Below are 21,488 nucleotides of genomic sequence, written 5' to 3'. Positions count from 1 at the left end.
ACTTCAGTTGGTACAAAATATGGCAGCCAGATTGATCACGGGAACTTCTAGGAATGACCATATAACACTGGTCTTGAAGTCCCTGCACTGGCTGCCTATTAGTTTCCGGGCAAAGTACAAGGTGTTGGTGATCACCTTTAAAGCCCTACATGGCCCCAGAGTACTTGAGGGAACGCCTTCTTCCCTATTGTCCGTCCCGCACACTAAGGTCCTCTGGAAGAAATCTACTACAGCCAAAAAAATCTAGGTTAACATCAGTTTCCCAGAGGGCCTTCTCTACTACTGCTCCTAAACTATGGAACGACCTGCCGGAGGAGATCCGTCACATTTCCACTGACAGCTTTTAAGAAAGCACTCAAGACGGATATCTTCCGGCAGGCCTTTCCAATTTAGTTACCCTCCCCAGATATAGAGATATTGTCCCCTCATTTGTCTATTCTTCCCCACCTATGTTTCTGCCTTTTTTAAAATGCTTGTAATGTTTTTAATGTTTATACTATTATTGTTTAATTCTGTTTTAGTTCTGGGTATGGGGGGGCAGTAGGTCTAGGGTTTGATTTTTAACTCTGTTGTAATTGATGTATTTTATTGTTGTAACCTGCCCGGATTCTTAGTGATTGGGCGGGCTATAAATAAATCTTTATTATTATTTATTATTATATAGTTTGACTGCCTCCCCCATCTATGGTATTTTTAATATATATATATTTCTAATTACTAGTTGTTTTTTCATTCTAATCCCATACTTTCCTCTTTTGTCAACTCACAGGAATTTTGCTAGTTTATTTTTGTGTCAGACAACTCAGGTACACATTAATTTCCAAACAAGTTTATTTGTTAAATTAAAAAATTGTACAGCAGACTCTGGCAGTTCTTTATATTTCCACTTTCCTATGCAGTCTCATAATGCTCTCAGACCTTTGGATTAAGATAATAAGAATAGAATGCATGATCTTCAATCCTGGAGCACCTTTCCTTTGCACTTCGCCATAGACTGAACAGACCTGTGTCAAAAGAACATTAGGTCAAATAGGTTTGACGAAGGGTGAATCTGCAGTGTAGAAATAATGCAGTTTGACACCTCTTTGAGTGCTGTAGCTCTATTGTATGGAATCCTGACATTTGTCTTTAACCTTCTCTGCCAAAGACTCATAAAACTGCAAAATCCAAGATTCTGTAAGGATGGAGCCATTACAGTTTAAGTGGTGTCAGATTCCACTAAGTCTCAGGCTCATGGCTGTAGCCTTTGCCAAGTGATAACTTCTTTGAATCTATACAATTACTGGTCTAAAAAAACCCATAACTCTACATTTGAAGAAAGTTGTTTTAGGAAGACAGGAAGAAGAAATTACAGAGCTGAAGTTAAGTGTAGGACCGTGGGTTTCCTAAGATATCCAATGCCATGTTAAGTACCTTAACAACAGTGTTGCTTTTCTATCATTAGACACAGAAGAGAACTTTACTCCTGTGCATTCAGCTTATGTATGTTCTAGTCATACATATTTTATACTATGTATTGTATCTATTTATTTTACACAGGCTGGACCATTTTGCTGCCTTAGATGAAGGAGAAGTTGCTACCATCTCCCTCAGAAGTCAACTAGAATGGCAATGAACTGGAACAGAACAGTATTTCTACTGTAAAAGAAGCCTATGGGCAGTTTATGGAGACACAGCTCTTTCCCCCATCACATTTCTGCCACTGCAGCATCTGCTACCTGAGGCAGCCGCCTCACTTGGCTTAATGATAGGGCCAACCATGTCCACAGGTAGCCATCTTCATAAATTACCAGAATGGCACCGGAGATTGCAAGGAGGTACAGCTGTTAATTATTGTTTATGCTGCAATTGCTTTTGGAGTGCACAGATTTAAACATTGTTTTCCTGCTGTCGTCTGTTTAGGATGTTGTGGCAGTGCTACATGGTGGTTAAAATAAATATAGAATCACATTACAGCACGCCACACCCTGACATGGGCCATTCATCCTTGAGGCAAGATTAAGTGGCTTGGTAAAATCTAACTTCTTCTAGGTCAGTCCTGGGCAATCAAGTCTTAACTCTCAGGGACAGGTTGTCCACTGATTTGGAAAAGGTCAGATTAAAACCCATCATATTTACAAGGACAAGGATTTTGCAAGAATGTTCTTTCATTTTTTCTGTTTGTACACCACGTGCTGGTTTGACAGTATGACAGCTCAGTGCCGAAGGACCCTATTGTGCCTGCCTAAGATCTGCTGGGCAGTCCCTTCTCCATGTCCCACCAGTGAGGTCAATACACTGTGTAGGGACATAGGAGAAGGTCTCAGCCATGGCATCACAACTGTGGAATGTTCTCCTGCTGGAAACCCGACTCATACCAACACTACTAGTACTACTCATTATTAGTATTATCATTCCACTTTGCCCTCAAAATTGGGACTCGTCATTTAGGCTCCATGTTAAAAATTTCCTGTTCACCAAAGGTTTTGTTTCTCATTGTTCCAATGCAAAGACTGTTATATATCATTTTGAAAACTTTTTTAAAATTTTAAAAATATCTGTTTTTAATTCATTATATTGCTTAATATTATTTTAGCTTATATAAATTATATTACTTTTTTTAAAAACCTGTTTTAATTCTGTTTTTAAGCCACCTTGATATCTCTTGATATAGTGCAGGATTTAAATATTTAAGCAAATCAATAAATATTGTGAAGAAAATGTGCCAGGCAAAAATAGTTAAAACTGCTCGCACTGGGATTCCAGATCAAGTGCTGTGAGCACAATTACCCTTACAGGATACAAACAGAATTGCTCCACAAGCTACAAATTGATCAGCCACATCCAGTCATCTTTTCAGCCAATTTGCTTCATAAATAATTATTAAGAACCCCATGAAATTGAGTTTGAAGTACAAAAGGACTCAAACTGTAAGAGACTTTTATGTAGCACAGAGATAAATTTAAGAACCAATGTCTGATTTTTTAAAAAAAATCTAAACATGGCATCTGAAATACCCTGGTGCCCAAAATTATACCATTTCATACCATAACATAGCAAAATTATACCATTTCACAATGTGTCTGTTCTTTATCATTTTAAGTTAGCCAAAAAAAAAAAAAACCCAACCCTTTTTAGTACAACCAGGCAATTCTTTTTTTCTCTTTTCCACCTATTGATTTGAAAATATCTGGTAGTATTGGATGCAGATATTAGAACATGTTTTCAAGAGGATCTCATGTGGCTATTCTTTTGCAACACTACTGGATTGCACTTGGTTGAATAAATGACTGTGAGGTGAAACAGATGGGCAGGAAAAAGCACCTCAAAGCTGCTTTCCCCAAAACTGCACCACACTTGCACCAACCATACCAGCTGCTCCCAAGCTGGCCTGGATGTGCATAGCCTGACCGCATGGTGGAGCATCAAGCAGTGCCACTGGTTAATTTTTTGTCATCTCCTAACCATCACTGTGCACCATCACATAAATACACTACCAGCGGTGATGCTATATGCCATCCCATTGGATGGCAGCCCCCTTTTGATTAGCCACACAGTTACACCTGCGACCCTCCACCTATACAGGGCATCAGAGCATGCAATCATGCTCCCCGTTCATGCACCTTTCACCCCATCCCCCCCCCCGGACTTTCTGTGTATGTAGTAGTTATATCCATTGGAGGCATCACACTGTCACTTTTGGGCATTGCCACCCGTATGGCAGCTCTGTCCTTTCTTAATATGCTCCTGCATTAGGGGATAGATCGCTCCTTTAGAATCAGTCTGGCATTGGTGCATTTAGATGCATGGGTGAAGGTGTGCATTTTCTGGGAAAGAGTGGAAAATTCAGCTTCTTTTTAGTCTGGTTTTTAGCCCCAGAGTTCAGCTTAGATGCAGTTTCTGCCTCATTTCAAGGTGTGTGTCATCTAAATTCTCCAACTCGAAACCAGGCAGAAAACAATTTATTTGGCCTATGTTTTGGGCCAGTGTTTGCCCTTTTCCATAGTTTGACCCCTTTCCTCTGGATTCATTTATTCCCTTCTTCATGACTCTGATTTGGTGACCTGTTGCCAAGGTGCAAACTGTTAATGGGCCCTTTCCTTTCCTTTTTATGATTCTGTTAAGTCTGTACACAAAACATGGACTGGACAGCAGTGGAAGCTGGGCCATAAAGTCAAACAGAGAACTGTCCCAGACAGCCAAACTAACACTATTGATTCCCTCAAATAAGAATTCTCTCTCACCCATGAAATTTTCCTTCAGTCCTCAACTTTCTAGTAGTGAAGTAATGTAAAACATAACTTGGTCATTTAGAACTGCACCTTACACAAAAAAGAAAACTGGCAGACAAAGTGACCAAAACAATGCAAGCAAAGAATTCTAGGTGTGAACAATGTTCAATATCTCACACTCTGCAATAGTAGAAATTTGCAGACCAAAGGAAAATGTCATGGCAGGCAGCACCCTTATTCCACCACTATTGTCCCCTATACCTATACCTAAACCCATTGGAACATATTTGTATCTGAAGAAAGAAAAAGGCAAGATATAAATGATATGAAACATCATGACACTTACAGCTAGATGGGAACTATTAGTGAAACCTGCATTGGAACTAGACCTACATTTTTTTTCTATTTTCAAAAGTGAAACATGGATTCTCTGTTAATTCCATCAAGCAGCTCTGGTCAGTATAGGTTAAAGGACAAAGCACACGATGAACAAGTAAGATTCAAGGACATCTATTGTTCTTAATGAGATCAGCAAGAAGTTGCATGGAAGTTATCTTATCTTATTGGCCTTGCAGTTCGGCCAATAAATGCCTTAATCCTAACTGCAGTGGTGCCAAACATAATTACATCTCAACAAGCTTACAAAAAACGAATCAGAGAGTTTAACAGGTTGATCCAAATATGAAATGTCTTTAAACATTTAAGAACATTTAATCCATAAAATGATGAATAAATACAAGCAGAATCAACAAATTTCAGGAGTGTTAGTCACTTAATCACTTGCCTTTTAGCCAACTGATTCTTAAAAATCTCCATATTATCAGAACCACAATATACGTACTTTTTTTAATTAGTGAAGGAGTTTTATTCTTTATCAAAGTATTCCTGCTTGCTAGAAGAAAAACTCAAGTGTAACATTTTCTTTTTTATTCCTGTTTACAAGATTGAAAGCAGGTTAAAATAATAAACAAGTACAGTTGGCCCTCCATTTTCGCAGGGGATCCGTTCTGGACCCCCCCCCCCAAATGCCAGGCATGCATCCCATTGAAAATAACAGAGGTTGCCCCTCCACAGATCTTCGAGGTCACAGATCCCAGATCTGCGACTTAGGTAGGGCGACTGTATACCCTTAATTTCCAGAGCCCTTCCAATTAATCTACTGAAGACACAGATTATTTTCTTGACAATTAAACCAATTAAAGAGAAGGGCTTTCAAAGGTTGGGATGATACTAGCATTATTAACTTTGGGTAACAGCCAGGATTACAATGAGTGTAAAACTAGGAAATAAAGAGATCTTTTGCCATCTATACTGCTGAGACTGAACAATATATTAAATACCAGTGTTACTACAGTGCGCCCGCGTCATACACGCACACGGGGAAAAAGCCTCCCACGCCCTGCAAGGAGTAATGGGGCGTGTGCCTGTGATGCGCACCCCACAGTGCACCATGGGCACGGGTCCCATTGCTTCTTATGGGGTTTGAGCTTACGTGGTTTTTTCTTATGCGGGGGGGGGGGGGATCCCGGAACAGATCCCTGCGTAAGAGAAGGGCCCACTGTACTATTTTCAGTGTTGATACTGCACTCAAGAGTTGGGAACTAAACTTTAGTGTACATTTGTAGTAAGATACAGTAAATATAAAATATTACTCACACCTATTAGTTACATTTGCTAATATAGATAATAGCTGCAAAGGATCTGGTAGTGTGTGGAAATCAGTTACAGCAATTAAGTTAATGTGAAAATGACAAAGGACTTTAAGGGACCTACTTTAAGGAAAAAGGAAAAAGATAAGACAATTTCTTTCAATATTGTTTGTCTGAACAGAACCTTTACTGAAGTGGATGACCTTTAAAGATATTGCTTTTGCTTTCCAACATTTCCAGATGTCTTGGGAATTGAAAACAAAAGGTAAACCAGAGTGAACATGTTTAAATGATGGATTTCAGGATCTGTACTCACAGTAATATTCTTCTGCACAGACCTCGCTTTCCAGGCCATGCACATAAGAAATACAAATATGGGGTCCACAAGCAGTCGACTCGCATATAGGAAAGCAGTTTGTATATCATATATAAATACCTGGTCTTACCTGTGGATCTAATCTATCTCCATTATAACCATCTTCTTTCTTATATACATACTAGAGGAATAAATCTTAATATATTCTAAGCTACCAATAGTTAGCCATGGGGAAACATCAAGTCCCCAACTTATTCAATGAAAATGCCACTTGCATTTCAGGCGGTACTTGGCCACACTAACAAATGAGGAAAATATACACAGATAAACTTTTCAAGGCAATGCTGTTGCCCTAATCTTCCACCTCAAGGACTGGAGAAAAGAGTCCAGGCCCTGAGACCCTAATCACATGCCGCCCATGGCTTTCTCTACAATGGTAGCTTAACTGTCCATTTTGTTCAGTTGCCCTTTTCCAGATGCATCACCATACTTTGAGCAGAGCTCCACTAAGAACACTTCTGCTGATGGAGATAGAGAAAGAGGAAAAATCAACATCCGGCAACTTCTCCCTGTCCTGTAGCTTCCACTTCTAATTCCTTCCCCATACACTTTTCTGGTGAGTTTTTCGACCCAATGGAGCAGAGGAATACAGTAAATTAATCTCCTCTCCCATTCCACAAGCATGATTTCTCAACTGGACCAGAAGCCTTCTGCAGAGAGAAAGAAAATTCCCATTTGTTGGAGGCAAATTCTGAATCCAACATATTTTGTTTTCTAATTATGGTATTAAAATCCTTACCATCCTTTTAAAAGCTTCACAGCAAGCAAAACAAACAATGTGAAGTCGAAGGCTTTCATGGCTGGCATCCATATTTTTTGTGGGTTTTTCAGGCTTTGTGGCCATGTTCTAGAAGAGTTTCTTCCTGACGTTAAAGGAAACAATACTATTAATTTATTAGATATGCAGTTTTACAAGGCATATGGCCATCCCATTCCCAATAGCTCTGTGAGAACTGAATGGTGTTGAATATATAAGTTGAACATGAATTTAGAAATTTGTTTGGTTTTAATAAAGACCAACTAATGAATTAAGGGAAATAATAGATAGCAACGTTGTGAGCAGGAGAATAAAAGTATTTTTTCTGAATGCAAGAAAGTGCATAATAGCATTTGTGGCAAGTTCCATAAACAACAACATTGTTTTCTACAGAGAGATTTCTGACTTGTGATTTGTTGGAAGTGGAGATAGTGTATTGTACCTTTTGTCCAGTTAAGCAAAAAACACATGCTTTCTGGCAGTTTCTGATGAAAGATGAAGCTGCAAGGCTAGAAGAGCCTCCACAAATTATATGTCTCATGTGTTTTTATAGGCACATCAGCGCAGATTGCAACAGGTCTTATGCACTGTTTCAGCTTGCTGCCACTGAATAGCTTGCTGTGAATTGAAATCCAGTCCAATCAAGGTTTGTAATGCATGTTCTTCTGAAAGAGTAGCTTGCTTGTATGAATCTTGAGTTATTTTCATGAGACTACGGTACTTCTTTTGCTATCAAAAAGGTTACTGTTCTTTATCTAATTTGTGTCTAATTACATGGTAAATGTTTAGAAAAGTTGACTAATCATTTAAGTCCTGTCCTGTATGAGGATAGGCAATATGATATAATGGGGCCTTAAAAATTTTTTTTTTAAAGTTTTCAGATATAAGAAGCTGATTTGAACATAGCAGAATAATGATCAATTTTTTCCCTTAAAAAAGTAATGCACTGTATTTCTACATGACCATTCAGAAGCAAGGCAAAGCTGAGTTCAAAGGAATTTGATTCTGAGAAAGTGCATATAGGATTGCAGGTGTTACATTATAATCTCTCAAACCAGTAATTTACAGGGTAACATCTAAAAGCATTGAAACTTAAAAGTGTGATATTGTTTAATTTCCCTAAGAATTTACTATCTGTGGGTACATGCATGAGCCAGGATTTATTCATCTGACATTCTAATTTGTTTAAAGAACCCACTGTCCTCTGTTTCAAATATATTGCTAGAATTCCTAGCTTTTTAAAAAATTAGGAGTCGTAACAGAGCTATATAGCTTGAGCCAAGCTATCATTCTTAACTGAAGATGAAGATTTGTCACTGAAGATTTGTCAAGTAATCCTCCATCTGGATTTTGTTGTTATGTCTAAGTCAGTTCCAACTTCAGGTGGTCCTAAAGATTCAAATGGTAGGAAAAGAGATTTCACCTAAATGTTAGGAAGAACTTCTTGATGGTAAGTGCTGTTTGAGAGTGGAACAGAGTACAGTGGTACCCCGGGATACGAAAGCACCGCGTTACGAAATTTCCGGGATACGAAAAAATTCCATAGGAAAAAACTGTTCCGGGTTACGTTTTTTTTTTCGGCTTACGAAAAAAATTTTTTGGTGCTTTTCGGCACTTTTTCGCACGAAATCGCGGCTTCCAGCGCTAGCGCCTATGGCTTTTTCGGGTTGCGAAAGATTTCGGGTTACGAAGGGCGCCGCGGAATGAATTAATTTCGTAACCCGGGGTACCACTGTACCTGAGAGGGTGGTAGACTCTCTTTCTTTTAAGGTCTTCAGACAGAGGTTGGATGGGTATCTATAGTTCAGGATTGCTTTACTTATCATTCCTGCATGGCAGGGTGTTGGACTTGATGGGTCTCTTCCAACATTATGATTATATGTTTCTATGGTTCTGCCCTGGGTTTTCTTGGAAACAATTATTCCATTGCCTTTCTCTTGGTCTGAAAGAATGTGACTTGTCTAAGATTACCCAGTGAGCATCTATGGCTGAGCAAGGATTCAAACCCTGGTCTCCAAGATTCATAGTTCAACACTCAAACCCACCACAATGACTTCCCTAATGGATTAGTAATTAGTGTTACCCAAACTGCTGGGGTCTCAAGGGGGCACCTACAAAGTACTGTAATATATTTTTAGGGGAATTTTAATATTAGCTCAAATGAGAGTTATAGTTTGGCCAGAACAACAGAGGCCTTGGGACCAACCAAACTATACCAGGTCTGAATCACACAAAACTCCAGAAGCAAATCCAAATGAGTAAAAGTCAACACACACACACACACACACACACACACAAGCTAGGAAGCAAAGGTGGGAGAAGTGGAATACAGTAGTTTAAGATCTTGCTAATGGAAATATGTTACCAACCGTAGATCTTAATTCCAATCGATAGGAGTCCAGAACAGAGTAGACTCAATAGCAGCTTTGACAAGGTGAGGGGGGTAGCCAGTGTATTGAGGAGCCTAGTCTAGTCAAATCTACAGAGTGCCTGTCTGCCTGTAAACTAGACCAAGACTGAGGGACTACTGTTTTACTACCTACATTTATACTCCAAACCTTGTCTTGGGGGCAGAAACCAAGGCTTAAAAAGATTAGATTCTTGCTAAATGGTTTCCCAGGAGGAAAAGAATGGTTAGGAACTGAAGTAAATGTGATGGTGATTGGTGAGAACACTTAAGTTTAGACAAAGGGATTTCCCAGTGTGTCCCTGTTCTAGGGAATCACAAATAATCATCTGCTTTGGCCATGATCCCCTCACTGCCCTTTGTAGACAAAAGGGATTATGCTGAGGCCTTCAGGAATTCCATCATGATGGGTGCCCTCTAATTCCCTTGTTAGTGTAAATCGGTTCTCCCAAGTGTGAGGAGAGGCATCCACAGCGAGGTAATTCCTAGGTCACCCCCTAGCTTCTCTTTTAATATTGATATTAAATATGAGAGGCAATCGGAGGCCTGGTCTTAGAGTATCACCAGTCAACCAATATGAAGCACCAAACATGAGCAAATTTATATTTTCACAAAGATAGGTTTCTCCAAAAACTGTATGTGTTTATAATCTGAATGTGGAATGAGTAGTGAAATGGTCACATCTACAGATGAAACCACATTTTTCATGGCTGTGGCAGTATGAGAACTTTGAAAAGGATATTTCTAAAAGGGCGAACAGTCAACAAAATGGCCAGTGAGGTCCGATGAAGTAAGTATGAAGTGATGCACACTGTGGCAAAAAAGCCAAATTGCTTGTTTGTTGTTAGTTACCGCTGCCTGCTGGCATTAATGGACTGGATGACAGCAAAGTGAAAGCTTAATCCAGACATGACACAGATCAGGGAACAGGGATTAAACCTGTGGTGTTTAATTTAATTTCAGATTTCCCCTGAAATCTCAGGTTTGCATCTAGGTATACTAGATTCAACCCTGAATCTTAATATCCAGGTTTCAACAATGGCCAGGAGTACATACACATACTTAAAACTTGTGTTCTAGCTGTGCCCGTTCTTTGACACATGCCTTGATTACATTCCAGTTTGAGTACTGTAACATAATCTGTGTTGGGCTGCCTCTGGAAACTGTTCAGAAACTTCAGTGGGTCCAAAAATACTGTAGCCCAAATACTGACTAGAGCCAGTTACAAGGAGCATATAACGCCCTTGTTGAAACAGCTTCGCTAGCTACCAATTCACTTTGAGGCCCAAGTCAAAGTGTTGGTTATGACCTATAAAGCCCAATATGGTCTAGGTCCAGACTATCAGAAAGATCTTATCTCTCCATAAGAACCTGCCAGAATTTTAAGATCCTTGGGGGAGGACTTCCTTTTGGTATCACCACCATCACAGTTCCCTGGTGAGGACTGGAGAATGAGGGGCTCGACAGATGGACAGCTCCATGCCGCCTGTTTGCTCCACATCATTGCTGCAGCAACCAAATGGTGTGGCAACTATGCGCTCCCTCCTGGGAGCAAAAACAAGAACTTCCTGGAAGGGGCGCAATTGCTGTGCGCACCGATTGCACCACTTCCTGCCAGAGACATTTGGGCACTGCGTGACGCTTGCGCCATCATGGCACTGCCCGTGTGGACGGCGGCAAGCCATGAAGGCGGTGTCCTCGCAATCTGGGCTGCTGGGCATATAAATGCCCAGCCTCATCTAGCCCTAGTTTGCGGCGAGGATGCCGCAAAATGCCCATCTGTACCAGGCCTTAAGACTTCTCAGTGGATGCCTACTGAATATCCTTCCATGAGAGGCTCCTTCTTCTGCCAGCAGACAAAGGCAGGTTTTAATTATTAATTGGTGACAGTGAATCTTTTAAGGGGTGTGTGTTGTTTTTATTAACTTTGTTATTTTTTAAAAAAATATAATAAATTTAAAAACTTTAAAAATGTAATGGTGTTTTTATCCGGTGATTGTTTAATGGTGTTTTAACCTTTTTATTATCAGGTTTTTCATTAAGCTTGTTTTTAGCCTTTGTAAGCTGCCTTGGGCCCCACAGGTGGGAGAAAGGTGACATGTAAATAAAATTAAATAAACAAACAAGTTTATTGAATAGCCCAAGGTAAGTTTCAAAAAAATATATGGATACAGTCTTAACTAATGGAGACTTCATCAGAAAAGAGAACTCTGTGGAAGCTCTCTAAAACATCAATCATGTGAAGAGGACGAGCAGAGAGAAAGAGCAAATGCCATGCCAAGGATTATTAAGAAAAGCATGTGAAGTGCCAAACATTTTCCAGCATGAACAGACCGCAGTTACTGTTTCGAAGTACGTTGGAAACATACTGCTAAGAACGAGAGTGCAAAAGATACTCCTGTGTATTAAAAAATCCTATTTCAACTTTCTGGTAAAAATTTAAGGCGTGTAAAGGCAGTGATGCACAGAGCAACAAAACCAACAATAAAAATTGCATAAACAAGATGAATACTGCACTTGCATTACAATTTCTCAGAAGACTTGATTAAAAAACAAACACCCACTCTTGTAACTAGAAATAAAGTGATGCCTGATAACTGATTGTGGCTCATTTCATCTAAAGAGTTTAGAGCTGAAATGGTCTGCTCTCCAATACAAGCAAGATGTGATCAAATTAACATATAATCCTAGCCCAAACCTTCCATTGTTTTCAAAACAATGAGATGGTAACAAATACAATCCCATGTGGGCTTTAGTAGGATTAAGTCCCACCGCTTTTGCATATGAAAAAGAGAACAAAGAAAGAGGGCGATTCAGCGCAAAGCATCACTTCATTAATTAAATTATTCTTGCCTGTTCTGCACTATCAGTTTATTTAATCCTCCCTGATCTGCCAGTTTAATATACACCAAGCAAGTAGGCAATTCAGGCTTTGGAGAAGAGGTTCCTTTGTTTGTATATACAGCTGTTGTGGCATGATTTTGCATTGTATGGTTGTGCCCCTAGCATCCATGGAACCTTTTTAAAGCACCCACAGTGCTTCATATATTTCACTAGTCTTTGCTGTAATCCTGCAAGGTGGCCAGTACTATAATATCATCCTCACTTTGTGGAGGATGCTGAGTGCTGAATTAAATGTCGTATACTTGGATTCCCCATTTATCTCATTATTTTTGCAACAAGAAGTTGTAGCATGATACACTCACTGTAAATTGGTTCAGGAGTGTTGGAGGAACTGCAGTCTACCCTAATCCTGTGCATATCTCCCACTCCAGGCTGCTTTTGTTGTTGTTGTTGTTGTTGTGTGCCATCAGGTCATTTCTGATTTATGGCAACCCAAAGGGATCTTCTTGGCAAGTTTCTTCAGAGGGGGTTTGCCATTGCCATCCTGAGGCTGAGAGAGTGTGGGGCCTCACAGTGGGGTTAATGGCAGAGTGGCAATTTAAACCCTGTTATCCAGAGTCATATCCCAACACTCAAACCACTGCACCATGCCAGTCTGCATTTACAGGGGGACAACATACAGGCATAAAGAGAGTTTTCCTTTCTTCTGGAGCTACTACTGGATTGCCAATTGTTGGGTGTATGTGCCAGGAGTGTAGCTATGCGGGAGTAAACAAAATGAGGACACTGCTCTGCCAAATAAGAATTGGGCCCCTCATGACATTAACCTTCATTCCCTAACTTCTTACCAGAGAGTTAGACATTGAAAATGGTTCACGCATACTTTTCTGTTCACTCTTATTTGCTGTGTTTACTTTCCCTTAGTACATTTACTTGCCCCTTTTCTTTACAAGCCTAAATTGTATTTGTAAAGGCTCAACTGTGGTTCTAAGTTGCTGCAGTATTAAGACAATATCACAACACACTGTTAACAGTACTATTAATCCACTTTAACTGCTATAGCTGCCTTCTGTGGGTTTCTGGGGTTTGTAGTTTAGGGAGGCCTAAAATCTCTCTGGCTAAGAATTCTAAATGTGTGTGTATGTGTGTTGTGCCTTCCAGTTGTTTCTGACTTATGGCAATCGTAAGGCGATACTACCATAGGGTTTTCTTGGCAAGAATGTTCAGAGGCTTGTCCTTGCCTTCCCTTGAAGCCAAGAGCATGTGACATGCCCAAAGTCACTCGCTGGGTTTCATGGCTAAGTTGGCAATTAAGCATGAACCCTGGTTTTCAGAGTTGTAGTGCAACACCGAAACCACTATGCTATGCTGGATCTCTAAATACCTCTCCCCCCTAAACTGTGAGTCCTAGGTTTCCATAGGATGTTGCCATGGCAGTTAAAGTGGAATAATATTTCTATAACAGTGTAGTGTCCTGTTGTCCTTAGATAGGGTTGCCATAATTGTCCTCTAAAACCCAGGACAAAATGTAGGACAAAATCTAGAACAAACCTTAGGACAACTGCAGGACAAAACTCAGCCCAAAATGTAGGACATTAAAGAAGAATGGAGGACCTTAAATGTCCTACATTTTGGGCTGAGTTTTGTCCTGCAGTTGTCTTACAGTTTGGTCTAGATTTTGTCCTACATTTTGTCCCAGAATTTAGTGGACAATTATGGCAACCCTAGATTGGGCCTCAAGTAAAGTTTAATAAGGAGGTTTGGGATGGGGGCAGTGCCTTTATTCCCTCCTGCCCATCCTCATAGCTAAACTCCTGAAGGGGGAGTGTTAACCCCATCACTCTCTTGCAGCACTGCCAGAGATTTCACCAGTGGAGGTTCCTTCACCCTTCCCAGGCCTTCTGTAGTTTCCTGTGCAACAGATAATGTAACTGCTCCAGAAAGTTGACTCCTCCAGAACAGAATAGTAAACTGCAAGAGGAACGGAAAGAGCGGAAAGAATGATGGCTTTTTGTTTTTGCTGGAGAAGAGTGCTGAGGATAGCGTACACAGCCAAAAAGAGAAACAAATGGGTCCTTGAACAGATCAAACCTGAACTCTGCCTGGAAGCCAAGATGACAGAACTAAAGCTGCCAGACTTTGGCCACATCATGAGAAGGCATGAGCCATTAGAAAAGACAATAATGCTAGGAAAGATAGAAGTCAATAAAAAGAAAGGAAGACCACATGCCAAATGGATGGACTCAGTCAGAGAGACCAAAGGCCTGAATCTACAGGACCTAAGCAAAGCAGTGGAGGATAGGGAGGCTTTGAGATGCCTCATCCACTGGGTTGCCATGAGTCGGGGCTGACTTGAGGTCAGTTAACAAGAACAAGATGTTCAGATCCAAGTCCGTACACATCTTCCCTTCGAGAAAATATCTTGTCCACAACAGACATACAAGCTGGGGGAAAGATACTTGGTCCCTTTAAGGAACTGACTTGTTCCACTCCTATTGTGTAATTAAAAAAAAAAAGATTCCCATGACGGGACACGCCAGGATTTGATTGTATTCCAAGCTGAGGTTTTCCCTGATTGCAAGCATTCTGCTAGTGACCTCTTTATCTCTGGGTTTCTATGTTGCAATGTTTTCTGATGTAGTCAGTGGCTGTTTATTCATTTCCCAAACTCCATTCTGACCTGAAAAGAAATGTAAAAAATAATACTGATAGCATGTTTCATAGATCGCAAGAACAAGACTTATAGCAAGGATGGGGCCATGGAGTCTGTGGATGTTATTCCTCAGCATTCCTCACCATTGGCTATGCTGGCTTGGGCTACTGGGAACAGCAATCTAGACAGCCTATGGAGAGTCCCATGTTTCCCACTCCAGGAGGTGGAGCTATGGGATGTGTAAAATGAAGGCATTGCCCCCCTCTCCAGAAGAATTGTACTGTCCTCAATGAAAATTTCCTTCAGTCCACACATTTTTAGCATTGCAGCAACTTAAAATGTCTGTTAAACATTCAGAAATACAATTAAGGCATGCAAATAAAAGGGACAAGCAAAGTAACTAAGGGAATGGGACCACAGCAAATGTAAAATTTCTAGGCATGAATCATAGTATCAAAGATGATTTTCAGTGCCTCACTCTCTGCAAAGCTAGACACATGGCTGCTGAAGAAAAATGAAAATTTTATCAGTGGGCAAAATTCTTACTGGGGACAGTGTCCTCATTCATTCCACATAGCTACACCCATGTCCTGGACCCCCGTTTCTACTGGACAATAAAATTGGAGGAACTGTAATTGAAAAAGACATTGAGAAATATCACTCAGCACTACTTTCAAAGCAAAATTAGGCACCTACTCACATAATGGTTGCTGTTGTGTGCCCTCAAACCATTTCCAATTTATGGCAATCCCAAGGCAAATTGATGGAGGATTAACATTTGTTCAGAGGGGGTTTGCCTGTGCCTTCCTCTGAGGTTGAGAGAGAATGACTTGCCCAATGAGTTTCCATGGCTGAGCAGGGATTCAAACCCTGGTCTCTACAGCTGTCATTTAATCTTCAAACCACTACACCACATTGGCTTACAGACATAATGGTTACTTTACATATACAGTGGTACCCCGGGATACGAAATCACCGCGTTACGAAATTTCCGGGATACGAAAAAAATAAATAGGAAAAAACTGTTTCGGGTTACGTTTTTTTTTTTTTGGCTTACGAAAAAAATTTGGTGCTTTTCGGCGCTTTTTCACACGAAATCGCGGCTTTCAGCGCTAGCGCCTATGGCTTTTTCGGCTAGCGAAATTTTTCAGGTTACGAACGGCGCCGCGGAACGAATTACATTCGTAACCCGGGGTACCCCTGTATTTGTTTTTTCCTTGATGACTGCATATCTGCCCATAAGGCAGGGCAAAGTAGTGGGTACTGAACTACTGAGGAATTAAGGGATATATCATTCACAACCTACATGTTTGTGTAATATGAGTCTAACAGCATAGAAAACAGATCCTGGATGAAGAACAATATCCAGATGATTCAAAATTCTAAGCAGTTCACACAAGAGCATGGTTATTTTGAAGAAATTGTTTAAACAATTCCACTTTATGTTCTGTTAGACAATATGGAAAACAATCAAACCCACATTTGTGGAAAATAAAAGTGATTCTATAGAACCAGTCTCAGTAAATATGACTGTAGGAGTCAATTCTGAGCGCAACCCATCATATGCTTTGCCCTTGCTCCCCTTTGCTAGTTGTAAGTATCCACGCATACAGTTCTTAAAGAAAGGGTGTGTGTAATATGTAATATTTGCACATCTATCTTTCCATACTCCCCAGATCATCTCCCCCCCCCTGCCATCCCAAAAGGAGCAGCAATTTGCCTTTTCAAATAATAGTGGAATAAACTCACACTATTTAACATCAAAAAGTAACAGTTTTTCAAAACTAGAATTCCATTTCCCCCAAAAAAACTTTCTGACCGCTTCTGGTTGCATCTTTCTCCCACCACTTTTCTGGCATTTTGCGTACTGCATGCAACCCCTGGAGAAAAAGACAATTGGTTGTGTCATAGTTGTCCACCCTTGATTTAGATGGTCTGGATGCCATTCTGTTTCTTTGCAAGAACACCCAACCCAGTCCACCTCCCTGCTTGTTTTCAGTAGATCCACTTGAGTCTGATTAGAAATTAGATCATTTTTATGTATTAACTGCATATCCTCCAATTGTCCTGATTTGGCATGGACAATCGTAATTAATCCTTTGCTATCCCACTCTTTCAGGTGCTTTTACAGTGGCCCAGCTTCTTTTGCCTCCTCCCACTTTCCCCGTGTGTCCTGGCTTACCTAAGTTGCTGCAAACTGAGTTCAAAGTACAATTGTAGTTTGCACTCAGTTAACTCAGCAGGGGAGAGAAGAGACAAAGGGGCAGAATCTTATCCTGCCCAGTAGGTTCAGGCAAAAGCAAACTGCTGCAGCCTCTTCTAGGTTGTGTGTTTTTCCTCATGAATAATTTTTGTCATCTTGACACCCACTGTGTTGTTGCTTGCCCATACATGTCCCAGTTTTCATCTGTGAAATTTTGGCAGATATTGAAAGAAACATTAATTGAAACTCCCTTTCATCCTCCTGAATTCCAGGGTGGTGTATGCATATGAGGGGAAATACTCAGTGTAACGAAAAGACCTTATTGTCATAAGAAAAACAGAGAAGGCAGTAAATGCAATAGAACAACAACAACAATAAAAATCAGCCAGTTACAATGCTTATGCAAAAGAAAAAGTTTTTAATTGGGTGCAAAAATTGCAAAGCCGGCACCTATTATACTTTCAGAGGGAGGATAATAGAAAATTGGGAAGCCACAACAAACAAGGTATTTTCCCATTGTTGACACACTGTGGCCTAAATCCTGTTCTTAGTCTGGACTAGAGTTTGTTGTTGTTGTTTTGTGCCTTCAAGTCATTTTTGACTTATGGTGATCCCAAGGCAAGCCTTCTACAGGGTTTTGGCAAGATTTGTTCAGAGAGAGTTTTGCCAGTGCCTCCTCTGAAGCTGAGAGAGTGTGGTTTGCCTAAGGTCACCCAGTGGGTTTCAATGGCAAAGCAGGGATTCAAACCCTGGTCTCCAGAGTCTTAGTCCACTTTGGACTAGAGTACAACTGTTGAATCAATGTGACTTACCTAAATGTTGATTTACCACTCAGCAACTGATTGAATAGGTAGTGTTTAGTTGTGACAATTCAAAGCGAATGCCAGCTAGTATACCCTAGGTTGCATCTACACTGCAAAAATAAAGCAGTATGACACCTTTTTAACCGCCATCACTCAGTGCTATGAAATTCTGGGGTTTGTTGTTTTGTGAGATATTTAGCATTCTCTGTCAAAGGGCTCTGGTGCCACAACACACTACAAATCGCAGGATTCTATAGCATTGAGCCATGGCAGTGAAAGTGGTATCGAATTGCATTATTTCTGCAGTGCAGGTGCAACCCAAGGTAGTTGGAGAATAGTCTTCAAACACCTTGGTGAGGTCACAGGCCAGTAGATATGGGGAAACGTCTTCCTCATGATAGCTTGGGCCTCAGTTCTCCCATTACTCTTTTTCTCTCACACTTTGAGTGCTGAACCAATCACTGAAAGCCCACTCTCTATGTGGATCAGAAATATAGCCCCAAGACCTAAAAATGAATACATTAAGGGAAAAACACTGGAAACACTGACTGGAAAAAGTTCACAGTGTGACCTTTAAAAACAAGCCCCCTTTCACTGAGACAGTCGAACTTGCTGAAATGGACAAATTGATAATTTTGATTAAGGAGGAACCCTTGACAAATGTTTTAAAAAATGGGAAATGTTTACTGCATTTTTGCAGTCACACTGGGGATACATGTCAGTTTTAGGTTTTATAAAATGAACTGAGTTTGTTTGTAGAAGCAAGAGGTATACAATTGTTTAAAGCAGCGGTTCCCAAACTGTGCTCCGTGGTCCGTGGAGGCCTTAGGCCAGGGCTCTAGATTGGGAACCCCTGTTTTAAATGAAGTGTAGCTAATAGGGGGATGTAGACCATGGGCAAGTCACACTCTCTTAGCCTCAGGGGATGGCAATGAGAGCACCCCATTGCTCCCCCTATATTCCAAATAATAATGTGGTAAACATGCCCACTGTTGGTTTCTATGTGTTTTCTTTTTTAATTGTGTTTTGCCTTGTAACATGTTACTGTATATCCCACCTTGAGCCTTGAGGAGAAGGGGGGAAGAAATAAAATGCTTTGTTGTAGTTGCTGTTATTGGGGAGTGTGGACTCAACCCCCCTCTCTACACTCTGACCTGAGAATAAACTACACCAAACATCTTGGGTCCTTTCACACTACACAATTATAGTACCATGAATCCACTTTAAGTGCTATTGTTCTTTTCTGTTCAGAGATATAGCGGTGTTAGTCTGTAGAGTAAGTATGTAGAGGGATCTTGCAGCACCTTTGAGACTAATTGAAGAAAGAAGTTGGCAGCATGAGCTTCCATAGACTTAAGTCTACTGCCTCAGATGTATTTGCCTCAGGTACTAGTTCCTCCAAATGCATCTGAGGCAGTAGACTTAAGTCTATGAAAGCTCATGCTGCCAACTTCTTTCTTTCAGTTAGTCTGAAAGTTGTTCTATGATATCCTAGGATTTGCAGTTTTGGGACACGTACTTTGAATTCTCCGCCAGAGTGCTCATCTAGGGTCTCACTAAACCACAAATCCCGGGATTCCATAAGATGCAGCCCTGCCAGTAGGTTACAAGTAGAGTCATAGGTGTGAAATGTGTAACTTGTAGAATCTCATTGTAGGAACTGATGGGTAGACCTTCCCATTTGAATGCTAAGGCAAAGAAGAAGATATTTGCCTCAGGTGATAACTGCTGTGATGGCATTCTAGCTGGAGAGGCCAGATCATAGGACAAGGTAGCTGGGGGAGGGAGTCAATGGTCTTGAGAGACATTTCTACAGTTTGAGTTGTTTTGAGTTGCTTTGTTGAGCTAAAGTGTGTTGACTTTCTTTCTGGAGGAGAACAAATATTGCAACAGAAAAATCTGAAGAGGAGAGAACTGCTAACACAACTGTGACTTAGTCCTTCTTGAGTAACAGATGTAAAATATGTGCTTTTTCTGTATTTTTGCTTGCATTCTGCGCACGCTCTGGAGCTAGTTTCTCTCCAAACTTTATAACTTTGGGACACTGATAACTCCCATTAGAGTGACTGTGTATGCTTGCCTTCAAGTTGCTTGTCACAACTTATGGTGACCCCATGAATTTCCTAGGGTTTTCTTAGGCAAGGAATACTCAGAGGTGGTTTGCGAAGTATTCCCTCTGAAATATAGTCTAGATCACCTGGGATTCCTTAGTGGTCTCCCATCTAAGTACTAACCAGATCAGACCCCGCCTAGCTTCCAAGGTCAGATTGGCTTAGCTTCCAAGGTCAGAATTTTAGGCCCTGCAGTGTATAGTGTAGGCCAGCCTATATTAACATCTTCTTGTCCTATGCATGAGCTCTTAAGCGTCTTTAAAGCGTAAAATTCACTTTTTGTTCAGTAATCATAGTCATTAATCAGTCAATAGAGAAGAAGTCTTTAACACACTGCAGGAAATAATTCAGCTTGAGACCAATTCAACTGCCCTGCCTCAGTGCTAGGGAATCCTAAGAATTGTAGTTTATTGTGGCACCAGAGCTTTCTGACAAAGAAGGCTAAATGTTTCGCATTTAGTTCCCAGACTTCCCTAGTATTGAGCCAAGGCACTAGATGACCTTGGGCAAGCCACACTCTCTCAGCCTCAGGGGAAGGCAATGGCGAACCTCCTCTGAACAAATCCTGCCAAGAAAACCCTATGGTAGGGTCGCCATGAAGGCACACAACAGCTATAGGGGTGCATTTCCTTCTCACTGTAAATCTGTATTGTCCTTTTGTTTTTCAATTAGGATGTAGGACTTATACTTCTTCTCCTTTCTAAGTCCTGCACATCCTAAAATGAAAAACAAAAGATTTTCAATGTGAAGTCGAAGGCTTTCATGGCTGGCACCCATAGTTTTCTGTGGGTTTTTCAGGCTATGTGCCCATGTTTTAGAAGAGTTTATTCCTGACATTTTGCCAGCATTTGTGGTTAGTATCTTCAGAGAATGCCACAGCAGGAATAAACTCTTCTAGAACATGGCCACATTATAGCCCAAGAAAACCTCCCATTTTGAGCACAACCAAGCAGCGTGGATTTACATTTGTATGAGTGTTCTCAGCTTTTTAGTTTGGTACTGGCCTCCATTTTTCTGGAATGTCCTCCTTTGCGGTTAGGACATGGGTCACTTTACCCCCAAATGAAATGAAAAACTAACATTCCCATGCAAAGCAACTAGGGCCTTACTTAAGGGCCTCACATATCTGTTGTCCTTTTGTGTGTATAATGTGGTGAAAGACTGGCAGACATACAAGCCTAAGTATTCTGATTCTGAAGTGAGGCTGCATTCCACACTGCCAAAATAATCCAGTTTGATACCACTTTAACTGCCATGGCTGAGTGCTGTGGAATTCTGGGACTTGTGGTTTTGTGGGCTACTCAGCCTCCTTTTTATATATGGTTTTATACTGGTTTAAGATTATTTTAACCGTTTTCAATTTTTATTGTAATTTTAAAGTGTTTTTTTTAAATCTGTGAGCCACCTTGGGCCCCTTCTGAGAGAAAGGCGGCATAGAAATGAAAATAAATAAATCAATAAAATAAAATAAAAA

Source organism: Sceloporus undulatus, chromosome 1 (genome assembly GCF_019175285.1).
Source record: "Sceloporus undulatus isolate JIND9_A2432 ecotype Alabama chromosome 1, SceUnd_v1.1, whole genome shotgun sequence".
Taxonomy (NCBI): domain Eukaryota; kingdom Metazoa; phylum Chordata; class Lepidosauria; order Squamata; family Phrynosomatidae; genus Sceloporus; species Sceloporus undulatus.
Note: the sequence above shows the minus strand (reverse complement) of the source record.